Consider the following 15,101-nt stretch of genomic DNA (forward strand, 5'->3'; position numbering starts at 1 on the left):
CTGACCAGCAAAGCATAACAAGACAAAATAAACCGATTAAATAAAAGATGGAGCTCGATTTGAATAATGTTATCATAACTGGACAAAATGTGCAATAATCTTAATTTAATCTAGAAAATTAAACGAGAGCTAAAAAAGTGTATTTCTACAAAAATATTTACTTATAATTTAATCATTTTGCTTAGCTTTTACTTAATTCTATCATATAAATTGCTTTATTTATTCAATATTACATTTTAAAAAAAATAAATAAATAAAAAATATATTTCTAAATATTATACTTTGTTAATTTTTCTAAAATATATATATATATTTATTTCGATTCCGGCTTAGGTTTTCGGTTAAGGATTTTTAATCCGGTTTGATACCCTAACGTATTTAAATGGACAGCACTTTCTTTTTATTCAAATAATATGGCAATTTGTGCCACTGTTTATAATTGGCAACACATTGCGTATACGCAACTTGATTAAAGCGCCGAAAGCTCGTCAAGCGTTGGGCGGCCTTTAAAAATGGTTGGGTTTGTTTGTTGGCAAATGTGGCGAATGTTCTTTCTACTGAATATTTGCTGGCATTGCTCCATTGCCTCACCTCCCATGCTCTCTGGCTGCCGCCTGCCTATTTATTTATTAATCATAATAATCATTTTGGAGCGCATTTTGAGCGTGAAAAACATTCAATGCGGCGTAGGCCGCAAATTGTTTGGAAAATGTTCTGTTCAACAGCGAACACGCCCACGCATAAAGAGACAAAAGAGACAAACACACAGACAGACAGACACGCCCAACCATATTGGCCAGATGATATACATAATATATGGGCCAGACCAGCAACAACATCAGCAGCAACAAGCAGCAGCCGCACGACGACTACAGAACATGCAAAAACATTGCCAAACAGATCGGCAACAAAAGAAAATTATTGTAAAATTTGAGCTAATCGCGCGTTAAACAATTTGCTTGATTTATGTGGGCTTAGAGATGTGGTCTAATGGCGTTGCCACAAAGCAACAACAGCAATAACAACAAAAACTGTAAATGCCATTAGCAGCAACAAAAAGCCAGCAACAGCCGTGTGGCATATCAGACCAGGCAGATACCCTATATAATAGTTTCTCTTGAGTTGGTATGCATCTTTAGTTAATAAGTGAAAATCTATTTATAAAAGTATGTCTTAAATCTTTATTAAGTGAATCTATGTCAAGCTGAACAATTTAGGCATATTCTGCCTGAAAGTCAACACTTTTTCAAGCTCCAATTAAAGCAAACGATATTATTAGTCCTTATAGTACAATAACCGAACCCAATTGCAATCAATCCTTGTCTGCAAAGCTGAATTCACATGTGTTTTTCAAAATAAATGCATCAAAAATATACGAAAATTCCATTGAGTATTTCCAAAGCACTAATATATATTTATATAGAAAGGAGTCTCAAAAGTCTCTCTCAATATATACAGGGCATTTAAAGTGACAGGCAAAACTGCCAAAACCAAAATTTTATTGATGACTTTTCAGCATTTTGTGCTCGATTTCTTTATGGCTTGCTGACCAAATGTTGGTCAAATATTGGCAACAAAATGTAATTGATTTGAACTGTGAACTATGGTCAAACATGTCTGCACAAAAATCGAACAATTCAAACAACAGAAAGTGTTGAGACTTAAAGCAAGTTCAACATATTGGTATAGATAAGAATGTGAAGAAATTTTCACGTTTACTGATTAGTTACTTTCATTTTTGAGTGCACAAAGTGCAAAGCAATTAGCTTAAAACATTATCACTTGACAGCTGACCTCAAATGAAAATTTCTAATGATAATTTCAGTTCACAGTTGCCCCCCGCCTTGCCGCCCTGCCACCACCACCTAATGCTAGATTCAATGAGCGTAGACTCGTTAACTGCTGTTTGGGCTGTTAAAACTGATTGAGGATGATAGATGCCAAGCTGGATGGCTGGATGGCTGGCTGAATGGCTAAAATGTTGACCCCAAAATGCTTCACCCCTGATTGGGGTGGCCATTATACTGTTTTGCAGTTTTGGTCCTCTTTACAAAAATTGTCATCTCATGACATGAAATTTGCTTTAACAAACGCATTCACTCACAGCCCCATTCACGGCAGCACTTCACCTCTCCAGCTGTCAGATCCCATTCAGTTCTATGCTATTTTATTTTTGTATGTATTTTCTTCGTTTTTTTTTTTGTGTTTTTTCAATGATATTGGAATTTTGTGTTGTGAGAAGTGCCCGCCAACATTTCGGAAACAATCAAAAAAACATTTTCGTTTTTTTCTTCGAGCAGATAAAAATTCCACAAACAGCAACAGCAATAACAACAACAAAGAGGCCTTTTCAATTGCGTTAGAAGAAATTTAATATGAAACTCATGTTGTACTTCTTTGCAACATATCGATTTTTAATTTTGATTTCTTGAAAGACGTTCGTTTGTTCGCCTGGGGGTACGTCTTTGTTGTGGTTGCCACTGAAATTCGCTTCTTATTCCACCAAAATAAGAACACCAAGAGTTTGGGCAGCCTGCCAAGCAGCTAGCACAACATATATGTGGTTGGGTGGGGTAGGAGGAACTGGGTGTTGGGTGGTGGCTGTTTGGAGGAGGGTTGGGCAGATAGACTCTGCGTAACATCACTCGCAAGCAAATTTGCTAGGATCGCATTGATTTTTTACGCTGCTGTAAAATATTCACTTATCCATGGGCAATTATGATTCTCGCATCAAGTTTGTTACAAAAAAGAATTAAGTTATAAGAGCTTCCGCTTAAGTACAAGTATATATAAGCCAATATAAAATTGAATATACATTTTAATAATATAGAGCAATATCTGAAAGATAATGCAGGGCAGGTGGCTAAGATTGGTGCCTTCCTAAGAACCACTTTGCTCAAATCCCAGAAGACTTTAACAATCGGGGAGGCATACAAATTACAGCAATTTCATGCGTCTCATGAATTATTTAGCGAGAAGTCTGCCAAGTGGGTTATCTTCCTAGAAAGTTTAATTTTAATACTGCCAACAGAGACTTATACTAACGACTATGGAGATATGTATTTAGGTATTTATATATTACTTATATAGTCCTTAAACAAAAAATAATCTGCATTTCTTGTGATAGCCTCTTCAAAAAAAAAACTATATATTCATTTTAATAATTACACATTAAGCATTTGATTACATTATTCTGTCAAATGATAAGCATTTTGAGAGAGTCGAAATATTCATAAATTGTTTGGCTTCTGTTGTGCAATTTATCTATTATCTTAATGATAATAATAATAATTACTTTTTGGCAGTAACAGAATAATTTTTTAATATGTTCTGCTTTTTGTGCAAGGTAAAATAATTAGATTTAAACCATGTTGTGAAAGTTTTGCAATAACAAATTCAATCCGACATATTTTTCAGGCAAGAGCACATTAAATTCGTTGTTTCTTTGGCCAATAGATGTTTTGTAACCAGTTTCTGGTTGTTTTGCATATCATTTTATTGTTGTTATTATTGTTGTTGTTGCTGCCGTTGCTGCTGTTGCTTGTTTTGTAGAATGCCAGGCCAAGCTGACACATTTGCCCATTTTTGTGATGGATGTGCGCAATAATTTTTTGCTATTTATGCAAAAGTCGGCGCTGTTATCAAACAGAATCGAACAGCAACCGAAGAGTAAAGGCAATATCCCATCGCATTCAAAAAGTAAAACGAAAAAACATAAAAAAGGAAGCAAGAAGAAAGACGTGTGTAACCCATACCTCATTTGCAGTAGCTCTTTCTTATGCCAATGCGGGTCAACATTTAACCTTTACCTTAACACACACACAAGCACACAAACACACACACACTTGGAGAGAGGCAAATGCATAGATCAAAATATGTATGGCAAAATGGCAACACGTGTTGGTTCCGATTCGTTTGACTTGTGCGCACACACACGCACACACACACACCCTCACACACACACACACCAGAGCACACACACACACCAGAGCACACACATGTCGTGACAGCGCACAGTGCATAAATATTATGTATATTCATACACTGAGCAAAAAGTTACAGCAAATGCATGCAATAATTATAAATTGCTGCTCAAATTGAAGTGCACTTAAAAGTTGTATTCAAATAATTAATTGAAACAAGTTTTTACAAGCTTGAACATTTGAATTGTGTATTTTATTTGTTTAAAGTTCAAATCGTCTAAACTCAAGCGGGTGCAACTTTCTTATAGCATAAGCTGCAATAACACAAGATTTAAGATTTATTATTTTGTTGTATTTTCAAGAGGATATTATAATTTTGTATAAAAAAAAAGCCATTTGCATTATTTGTCGTTTTTTGTTGTTTTCTCTGTACTCGGATATTTATGTATCGTATATATCAAATACATATCAAAGGATGTATGTACGTCTGCTTATGGCCACACTTATGCAAATTGAAATGCAAATAAGCCTACCAGCCGACTCACTGACTGTCTGTCTTCCTGTCTTCCTGTCGCTTACCATGTCTCTGTGTATATGTGTGTGTTAGAGACACCTCTGCCTGCCCACTCCCCACTGAGCAGTTTAATACCATACCACAAAGTCAGCCCCTATACGAATTGAGGATTCTTTGTTGATTTTCACGCTTTATTGAATTCATTTAAAAAACAATTTTTCATTTTGCTGCCGACAAGAAGGAAAAGAACAAATACAAGCCTATATAATGCCTACTAGAAATATATACATGCGCCCTTTTGTCTTTAGGTAGGCCATAAAAAATGTGACTCCTGCTAACATTCCAATTAGCCTTTTGTTTAGTGTCAATGCAGCCAACGACAAAACAAAAAAATATCTGTATATGCAGAGAGAAAGGAAGAGCGCAAAAATAAAAGGCAACATTCGAGTAAACTGAGCTTCATCTACGGTCCTGGTCCTTGGGTCCTGGGGCAAAAATGTCTGCAGCTTTGTTTGCCTTGGCTGCCCACAGATATAGAGTCGGGCCGGGTTGGTCCCTCTCCCGGCAGCAGATGCCCTTTGTTTGCCACTGTCAAGCCTCAAAATGTGCAGGCAGACGGCCTACGAAAAGCACAATTAAACTCTTGTTAATGGGCGAGCACCAATAAAAAGAATACAAATAAGAATGATATAGACGAGACAGCTCGACTGGCAGATACTCTGTACACAGCTGTAAATATGCTTGTCGTTATTACTTTATTCAATATGAAAAAGTCGTTTGTGTTCCGTATTCAGTTGATCATTAATCGATTTGTGTCGACATTTCTGGTTACCAATAAAATTACACGTAATACATTAACGATTAAAACAATATATCTTATCGAAAATCGATTTCTATCGATATTCGCGAAACTTGCGCAGTTATCAATGCACATTAATAAACTTAATCTGCACGGATTATACGACAACTTAATAATATTCTAAATTTGCTCTCCAGCTTCTTGAAACATGGCTAAATTGTTTCGACTGTTGATGCTGAATCAAGAATATATATACTGTATCAAATCTGATGTACTTCCCCTTGCCTGTGTCATACTTTTACACAACTTTATTATGCCCTCTTCCAACCAGTTTTGAAGGGTGTGTGAAAAGAGGACAATAGCTAAATTGGTTGCATTGAAAAGATGTGTTCAACAGGCAATCACTTAAAAGTGTTTTTCACTTGAAAGATATATCTATATATGTATATATAATCCATAAATATTGGTCTTTGAATTTCTATTTAACGATCTTGAGCCACATTTATTGTCAACATTAAAGTGAGAACTATTAATCATCCCGTGGGATGCCTAATTCCGCATTGCTCCATTTTTGTGGATTGGGGTAGTTGAACTCTCCAGTTATGTGATCGGGCTCATACCACAAGTGCCACATAATCCACCACCACATTGCACCACCAACAACACCGGCTCCGATTTCAGTTGCCTTCGAGTGAGCCTTGGGCACATTGCGATAGGATACAACATGACTCTTTCGGCTGATTACTTTTGTGTTGGCATTTAGCAAACGCAAAGCTCGTCCTGATGCCAAAATACTTGCAAGCATTTTCTCTGTCCTCCAGTTGATATATAATATATATATACATATACTAAAAGAAATTAAGTTAAGTTGAAAATGCTTACAATTTATCCCTGTTACTGTTTCTGTTTCTGTTCCAGTTTTAAAAAGCTTCAAACTTGAACTCTGACCATATTTTCAAAGCTCTCACTTTTTTCATAGTAAATATTTAAAGTCCATCCCATTTAACTTAAATAAACATTTTGTTAAATTTATTGATTTTTAAAATGTTGCCGAGTATTTTAAACTATTTACAGCCTTGGCTCCCATTTTAATCCGCCACTTGAATCGATGTTTAACTTCTTAAACTTTTCTCTAATGTCTTTCGAGCTTAACATAAAATTTGTTACTTGCAACGACTTTAACGACTTGCCACCGGGTTGCACGGCAAAGCACGGTTTCCTTATAGCCTGGCAACCCCTTTCAGGTTTTGGTTCAGTAATTTTACTACAGATTTGCACTGTGAAACTAAATTTGGCAAGCCAGAGGCTCTAATTCTGTTTAGTGTCTCGTTGTTTTTGTTTGCGATTGTTGTCGTTGTTGTTGTTGTTTCTGTTTATTGTTGTGGCGTTGTTATGCTGCATGGCGACGCGTAAATTAATTTTAGCCGCTAAGCTTAATTTAGAGTTAGCTTAAACCAACACACACACGCAACAACAGCAGCTGCCTTGCACTGGCCTTCTATGCAAATACACATACAACAACAACAACTACAACAAAAACAACAGCAGCAACAGCAACAACAACAACAACAACCACCCGCAATAATGTGGTCTTCATAAGGTTTCCAATGCTTTCGTTCTACACTCCAAAAACATACATGTTTTTAGAATGACAGTTGAAATCTGGTATTTTATCGAAAGGTTTTTTTTAGGCTTAGAATAAATCATTTTTAATCAGTTTAAAAAAATGTATCTATTTTTTTTAATGTACAGCAATTATTTCTGTATTCTTTTTTCGATTAGTTGTGTTTCTGATATTGATTTATCAATGCCATTGAAGTTCATCCCACAAATAAAAAATAATAATTGCGTAGTTTTCACAAACGCATTTGTGTCTTTCCTTAAGACAAACATAACACAATTTCCTTTATATACTCGTACATAATAAAATACAAATAAAAATATTAAAAAAAACTTTCACTTTCATTGAAATTTATAAATTATAATTTTGGGGCTCAGAATCTTATTGCTGCATTTACACAGTAATTCAGACATACAAAATGAAAGTAAAAAGTCTTTTTCTTTTGCAACTTAGAAGTGATTAACAAGGTTATTTTCAAACAATAAATGATTATAAAAAATAAGTTGATTAATACGACTTAATCTTATTTTTCTGAGTGTATGGACAGCTGGAAAAGGCAACAGTAAATGCCGACGGCGACGCCGGAAGTTGTCCGCTGTACGAAGTGCGACTTGTCAACGTGTACTTCCGGCCGCCATGCTTCGCCACAAACAGAAGCAGCCACAAAAGAGGCCCATTCCCGTTGCGCACAAACCGCACACACATACACATCCACAGGAAACGAAGGACTCTACATCTTTGGTCCCCCATTTCAGTCGCCTGCTCAGCCATCAACTTTATGAATTATTTAGTTGAATTTTTGTAGCTGCAGTTTGCAGCAAGTGGGAAAGGGGATTGTGGAAGAGGAGAAATAATATGAGTTTTGTCAACAATTTTAAGTGCAACTTAAATGCAATAAGGATATTTTTAATTATATTTTAATCAGAGACGAATTCACTTGTTGAGTTAAGTTTAGTAAAATTGATAAATTGGTTAAGATTTATCGAGAGAGAGAGAGAGAGAGAGAGAGAGTGAGTGAGAGAGAGAAGTGGAGAGTGAGAGAGAGAAGTGGAGAGTGAGAGCGAGAAAGATAGAGGAAGTAAGGGGAGAGATAAAGAGAGGGAGAGTATTAGTGGACCTGTGAATCAGATATAAAAAGAGGGTAAGATAAACAGAGAAAGAGGGAGAAGAAAGCAATTAGGAAGTAAAAGAAGGTGAGAGAGTTGGGTAAATATAAGGGGAAAGAGAGAGAGAGAGATGAATCAGATAGAGCAATAAATGAGTGAGATGGAAAGAAAAAGAGAAACTTATTATGAAGAGGGAGGTACAAAGAAGCAGAGAGATAGACATAGGTTGAGAAAGAGAGAGAAAGAGATATATTTAAATATATATAGAATATCACAAAAAGTATAGGAGGGAGAGAGAGAGACAATGATGATGAGATAATGAATGAGAGAAAGAGAAAGAGTGGAAGAAAAAGAGTGCCTTATAAAAAGAAAAGAGCAAAACAGAAGAAGATATTTAAAGCTTTATTTATATTTATTAAGAGAGAGAAAGAGAATATGTATATATATATATAAGAATATATAGTTTTCATATAAAATTACAAATGCAAAATGTTCAAAGAAAGTGAAAAACTTCTTGTAACGAGAAAATGTATTCATAAAATTGGTATAAATATTTTACTCGCAAAACTTTTGCAATTGCTTTCGCTCTCTCCAAGCACGTTTCTCCAGACTCGCTTGTGTATATATATATATATATAAATATATATATATATATAAATATATATATAAATATATATATATATTTAAGGAATACTAATAAAATATTTATAAACACTTGATGATTACATGCAGAAATTAGCGAAAGTTTTACATCTCAAAAGCTGTGAGTCCCAATGGACTAAAATTAAGTTGTTGTTGTTGTTGTTGTTGCACGTTGCAATTGACGTCAACGCAAATGTTGTTGTTTATTTGCTTGTTTTATTGTTGTTGGAGTTGCCGTTGTTATTTGCGGTGTTGTTGTTGTTGTTGCTATTGTTGTTGTTGCTATTTGCTGAAGGCGTCTTGACAACTTTTGTATTTATGCTGGCGCTGCTACTGCTTCTTCTTCTGCTTCTGCTTCTGCTCTTGTTGCTGCTGCTGATGATGTTTTTAGCGTAAGTGATTTTGAAACACCTGCTTAACATGTTGCAAGGCAGAGGCGAGTGACAAACAACTCCACACACCAACCACCCCCACCACTCTCTGCCACTTACTTGCTACGCTTTTGTGTCGACATTTATTAAGCTTGTTGTTGCTTTTGCTGCTGTTGCTGCTGCTGTTGCTTTTGCTGTTGCTGCTGTTTGCGGTTGTCGCAACACAGTTTAGCTAACTTAGTGGCACAGGAATACCACCCAGCCAAGCTGGAGCAGCGGGAGTCGTTGGCAAAAAAAGAGGAAGCAGAAGTAAGAGCATCAGAAGGACATGGCACACCATGAAAGGAAGCCATTAACAGCCTTTGGGGGCTTCTGTTGGTTGCTTTGCTCTTGTTAGCTGCTCTTTTTATATTTACCCCTTAAAAGTGGACAGAGGAGTGTTTATATATTATTAGTATATATTTTAGTATATAAATTAGTATATATATTAAGACATGTCCAACTGTGCCTGTCTGTCTCAGAAACTTCTTGACTTGACTTATGATTTATCAGAGAGCCTCTTACCTTCTTTCCAAATGTCATATCGAATGCTTTACATAACCTTTACACTTCTCCCGAAATCGATAATTATCGAATTGTTAATTTACTCTCTAGTTGAAGACTCAAAATTAATAAAAGCTTTTTAATCATAATTCTTATGAGGCTAAAAATTGATGTAAATTTAATTGATTGCAAGTCTAATCGTATTTCGATTGCATTTCTGTTGCCGCTTCCGGTTCCAGCTACTTCTTAACAAAATGTTGAGTTTCGTTTCCGTTTCCGTTTCTTGGGGCTCTTCTTTGCATATGCATATGAATAACTAGCTCGTTTTACTGAGTATCTTCTAGTCTAACTCACTCTCTCTCTCTCTCGCTCGCTGTGCTGTTTTGTTTTCTTTGGCCTGTCACTGCTCTTCTTCTTTTCTTCTGCTTCGGCTGGTGGTGCCACAGCCATCAACTTTGTCCTTGTCGCGCATGCAACTAACATAAATTTTATGTAATAATTTTTCTAATCAGAAAATGAATACATGCCAGCAAGCGCCGACCAGCCCCGCCTCCTTCTCCTCCTCCTCCTGCTCCTTCTCCTCGTGCTTTTTAAATATATTTTTAAATATATTTTTAAATGCTACAAAAACGTTGCGCGTGCTTCTTGCCGCTTGTTTGTTGTAGTTGTTTGTTGTTGTTGTTGTTGTTGTTGTTGTTGTTGTTGCTGTTACTGCTGCTTGTCATTCACCGTTAAAATCAATTTACGACAAAATAAACACACGCACGGCGAAACAGCCACGCCTTCGCCTCGCCCGCCTTGACAGAGTGAATGTTTACACTGCTGTTGCTGCTGCTGCTGCTGCGTTGTTTGTTTGTTTCCTGTGTCCTCCTCCACGTTGTCCTCACAGAATCAGCAGCATCCACAGCAGCATCCACAGCAGCATCCATAGCATCATCAGCAGCAGCAGCAGCGATCCGGAGACGATGTCAACGTCTGCCGCTGTCACCTTTAATGTAGAAATATTTTTATTTTTTTTCCGTGTTTTTTTTTTGTTGTTGTTGGTGTTGCTGACAATGAGCAGCAGGCGCTGGCTACAAACTAGAGATGAACGCATTTGCCAGTTTTGGCCAACTTAACACGATCTGAACACGAAACAAAAATTGCCAAATTTGGCCTAGAAGAATATATAAATTATTTGTTGTGAATGTTTGTACAGGTTAAAGGAAAGGTCTTCGGTCACTAAAAAGTAGTACTTCCTTGGAAAATATATATATGTATATCCACAGTCAGTCGGAGATTGTATTATGGTATATTATACATCTGTCATAGGAACAATCGCTCAAAGAATGAGCTCTTGCTTGAGAGACTTATTTGCTTACCAAGATATCCCTGCTAAAAATAATAGTTACGATTTTTATTATGCCCCTTGTATTTGAATTATGATTTCATATAGCTTTAATAGGAAAATTTAGATGATGACAGTTTGAAGGTGTGTAATACCTTTAATGAAGTAAATGAAGATAGGCTTTCTTTCTTCATTTACTTCATTACTCCATATTGCCAACTATCTAATGCGGAATTTTAGATATATATCAATCCGAAACTGAGAAATACCAGTTAACTATTTATGCAGAGTGTTTGCTCTTTTTTTTTTAGAGCTACAGCAAATTGTTTTTAATTTAAATTTAATTATTATTTTATATTATTATTATATTGTTTAATCACTCTAATGCATTTGTACTTTTATATATTTTGTTAAATTTTATTTGCCTTCACTTTAACTTCCATATTCATTAAAAAATCCAGTCACGACACTTAATTTACAGCTTAAACGCTTCACGCGCTCCACTCTGCTGGCAACATATACACACTCACACTCAGACACACACACACACGCACACACACACACACACACACACACACTCACACACACACACACACACACACACACATACAGAGAGGGAAAGTGTGTGACAAAAATGTCGTTCGCTCGCTTATCAAAATTGGCTTAAGGACTAAGGACAGCGCCTCATTTAAAATGTGTGTGTAGAGGGTATTCCCGCTTTAAAGGCATGTAAACTAGTTTATGGGGCAACATTTAAGAGCACTGAAAGGCAAGGGGGGGGGGGGGGGAGTGGCGTTCGGTTAGCTCATTAAGTGCGAATGGTTAGCTAGAAGCAGTAAAAGCCAAAGCATGCAGCCAGGATAAGGCACGGCGGGGCAGGCAGCACACGAAACCAGCGCTCATTAAAATGCAACACGCAAAAATTTAATGCCAACAACAAAAGCAATAACAACAACAACAACAACAACAAATGAATGATAATTTAATACAGCAGCAATGAAAGAATAAAAAATGGGAAGCAAGCAACAAATTTTCTAACTGGATTTGCAATTGGTGGAAAAAGGGGAATAAAACGAGAAAATAAGTTTAAATTAAACGCCATATTAAAAAAGTCAGCTTGGGCATCGTGATAATTAAAAATCCAAACATAAAGCATACCATTTTGATTAATTTAATTAGATTTTGCAAAAGCTGTGACTTGAAAGCAAATTATTTTGTATTTATTAAATTTCTTAGTGATTTGGTATCTAACAAGATATAAGCATAAATAATTTATATAGATATATGAATTTATTTACTTTAAATTCGAATACTCTTCAAATTAAGTGAATTTGGATTAAATGTAGTTGAGCTTCTTCAAGTCAAGCTGACTTCCATTTAGAAACAGTCAGAAGCATTGCTGACTAGTTCCACAATTATCAATAAATAAATTCAGAAAAAAGAATGTAGTTCAGCTAATTAGTGACTTTAACTGTAGTTTTCTAAAGTCTACCTAGTGAATAAAGCGAAAAATCCACTATGTAAATAATCTATATATATATATATATACCTCTCAAATCTCTGGCGTATGCAAAACTTATCAAAACCCAACTATTTTCATAATAAATGAACAAACGAAGCGAGCAGCTCAGACACAGGAGAAAGAAGAAGATATTCTTCTTGTTGCCATAAAACTGCGAGTAATTAAAAATTCAACGCAAAATCAACAGCAAAAATCTGTTAACTGCCAAGTGCCAACTGCCAACTGCTAACTGTTGGCTGTAACCTGTTACCAATCAGTGAAACACTGCTGAAAGCTGCGAGGCGGCTGGAAAGGGGAGCGGACTCGGCCTAGGGGTGAGGGTGGAGAGGGGAACTGGAAATGCCGCAGGTGCAAATATACATATATATATATATATATACATATATATATATGTGTATATTGAGGGCTGCTTTTTGGGGGCAGCAGCAGCAAGAACAATCATAAATAAATACAAGCTGGCTAAAAACAATGAGGAGGGGTTGTGTTGAGTTGCCGCAAGCGGGGGAGGAGCAGCAGCTGATGCTGCACTGCAAGAAATATGTCGACAAACTTGTGCTCAAGTTGTTAACAGTAGAAGTAAGTAAGCCAAAAATTAGTTGGATACAGTAAAGCTAAAAACAACAGAAAAAGAAATAAGTATATATATATATATATATATATCAATAAAAGGATTTCTTATCAGCTTAAATCTACTAACTTATTTCTGCTTAAAGCCAAAAGTTATATTAAGAAAAGTATCTCAGCTTTTATTTTCCACTCAGTACTTGAAATCAAGATTTAATTTGTAGTTTTTAATACATTTCTCTGGTCGAATTTAAAGTTTTTAACCTATTTTAGCCATGAAGCTCTTCAACTCTTGTTGCACTCACCGATTAGTTCTAAATGCCAAATGTTGCCAGTTGAGCAACTCATTTTTTATCTTTTATTACGATATAAAGATTGCATTTCTAGTTTTTAATGTGCGTATTAAAAATGCTCTGCTTCTATTTTGAAGCTTGCATAATTCATGTCAGAATATTGTAGTAATAAAAAGATGAATTAAAGCTCTGTTTTTTTAATGGCAAACAAGAAGTTTGCCTTTTTGCTAGTTGTTTGTTTTTTTTCTCTCTGTGTAGTGTCCGACAGTCAGTCCGTTGTCGTCGTCGTCGATGAGGGCGCCAAACATTATTGCTCCCGCGAGAGCATTGTGTAAGGCAAATAGTTTTGGTGGCAAAAACAACAACAACAACAACAAGAGCAACAACAAACGATCGCCTCGTGGCATAAGGGCGGACATTTAAGTGCCAAGGGTTAAAGGCACCGATGACAAACCAGGCACCCCCTGCACAACCCACCCCTCCCCCCACACGCAGTTCAGCCCCTTGCTGGCAATGATGTTGATGGCGACGATGATTAGAACTGTGGAATACGGCCTCCAAGGGGCAACACCAGCCGGTTGCTGTCCATTGCCTTAATTACGTGCAGATAAGAAACGCAAATATGGAATAACTTTAACTACACCCTGTTCCATCTGCTGCCACGCCTCCCCACAACCCCCAACCCCCTTCGGCCAGCAATTGGCCAAGTGATGTCCATGGAGCAACAGCTGCGTCACTAAACGCCCGGGACATAAACATAAAAAGTCTATGAAACTGTCATAAAGCAGGCAATAGAACTGAACGACAGAAATCTCTATCTATCTCACTCTCTCTCCCTCCCTGTCTCCCTCTCTTTCTGTCACTCTCAGCATGCTCCCTCTCCGGCTCCTTTGCTCCCTGGGGAGGCGACAGCATTGGCCTTGTGCCTTGCGCATAAACTCATTTGTATTGCGAGCATCGTAAAAAATTGCCAAAAGAAATTAGACTCCAAACTTGATGTTGATGTTTACCAAAAAAAAAAAAAAAAGTGAAAAAATGAATAAAGCGCGCTTTACGGATTCGTTCAAGTGACCCGGAACAGGGAATCGGGCACCGGGAACAGGGAACCGGGAACCGGAAACCGGGAACTGAAAGCGGCAGAACTAGTTGCCATCACAAAGCTCATTTGCCAGGCACAGTCAAGTTTTCATATAATGAAAAATGTCTACTAAATTTGTTAAAAGTAATTCTCTTTCACTCGTAGAAAATATTGCTGCATTTAAGTTTGGGTTAATTGAATGATTTAGTTTTGCCGAACAATAAAAGCTCCAGCAAAACTAACTGAAAGTAGCTGAAAAGTGAAGGCTACTTTTTATTTTGTTTCTTAATAGCATTCGCCATTTTGATTACTTTATATATTCTTAGATACAATACTAAGCTGAAAGTTATAAACTTGCCACTCCCGGCACACTTTTTATGCGCCCATTTTCTATCAAAAAAGTTTCGCTTTTCGAAATTTCACTGTAATGCGGAAGCCAAGCACAAAATTATCTAAGCAAAAAAAAAAAAAAATGGGAAAAATGAAAAAAATAAAATAGTGTGTGTAGCAGGATGCTTAGAAAGATGGCTTAGTGGGTCTTAGCCATTATCATTTTTAGCCTCTCCGTTGCGTGCTGCCCCTGTGTGTAAGTGTGTCTGTGTCTGTGTGTGTGTTTGCTTGTGTGTGTGTATGTTTTCTGAAGATTATGCGCTTATAATGGGGCGCCAGAGTTTACTCGACGGCCATTCGAGCCATTTTCCAAAATCTCTACAAAATTGGCTTTTGAGCGCACATAAAATGTGTAAAGCGGGCCAAAACAACGACCTCTTACAACTGTTAAGCGCAGGGCCCAAAAGT

The 15,101-nt window shown here is 36.7% G+C and overlaps 1 protein-coding gene across 1 annotated transcript in view; it reads left to right on the plus strand.

Moving 5' to 3' along the window:
• LOC6570606 overlaps positions 1 to 15,101 on the plus strand; it is a 111,682-nt gene that overhangs the window by 58,789 nt on the left and 37,792 nt on the right. The window lies entirely within an intron of this gene.

Source organism: Drosophila grimshawi, unplaced genomic scaffold (genome assembly GCF_018153295.1).
Source record: "Drosophila grimshawi isolate 15287-2541.00 unplaced genomic scaffold, ASM1815329v1 contig_1377, whole genome shotgun sequence".
Classification (NCBI taxonomy): domain Eukaryota; kingdom Metazoa; phylum Arthropoda; class Insecta; order Diptera; family Drosophilidae; genus Drosophila; species Drosophila grimshawi.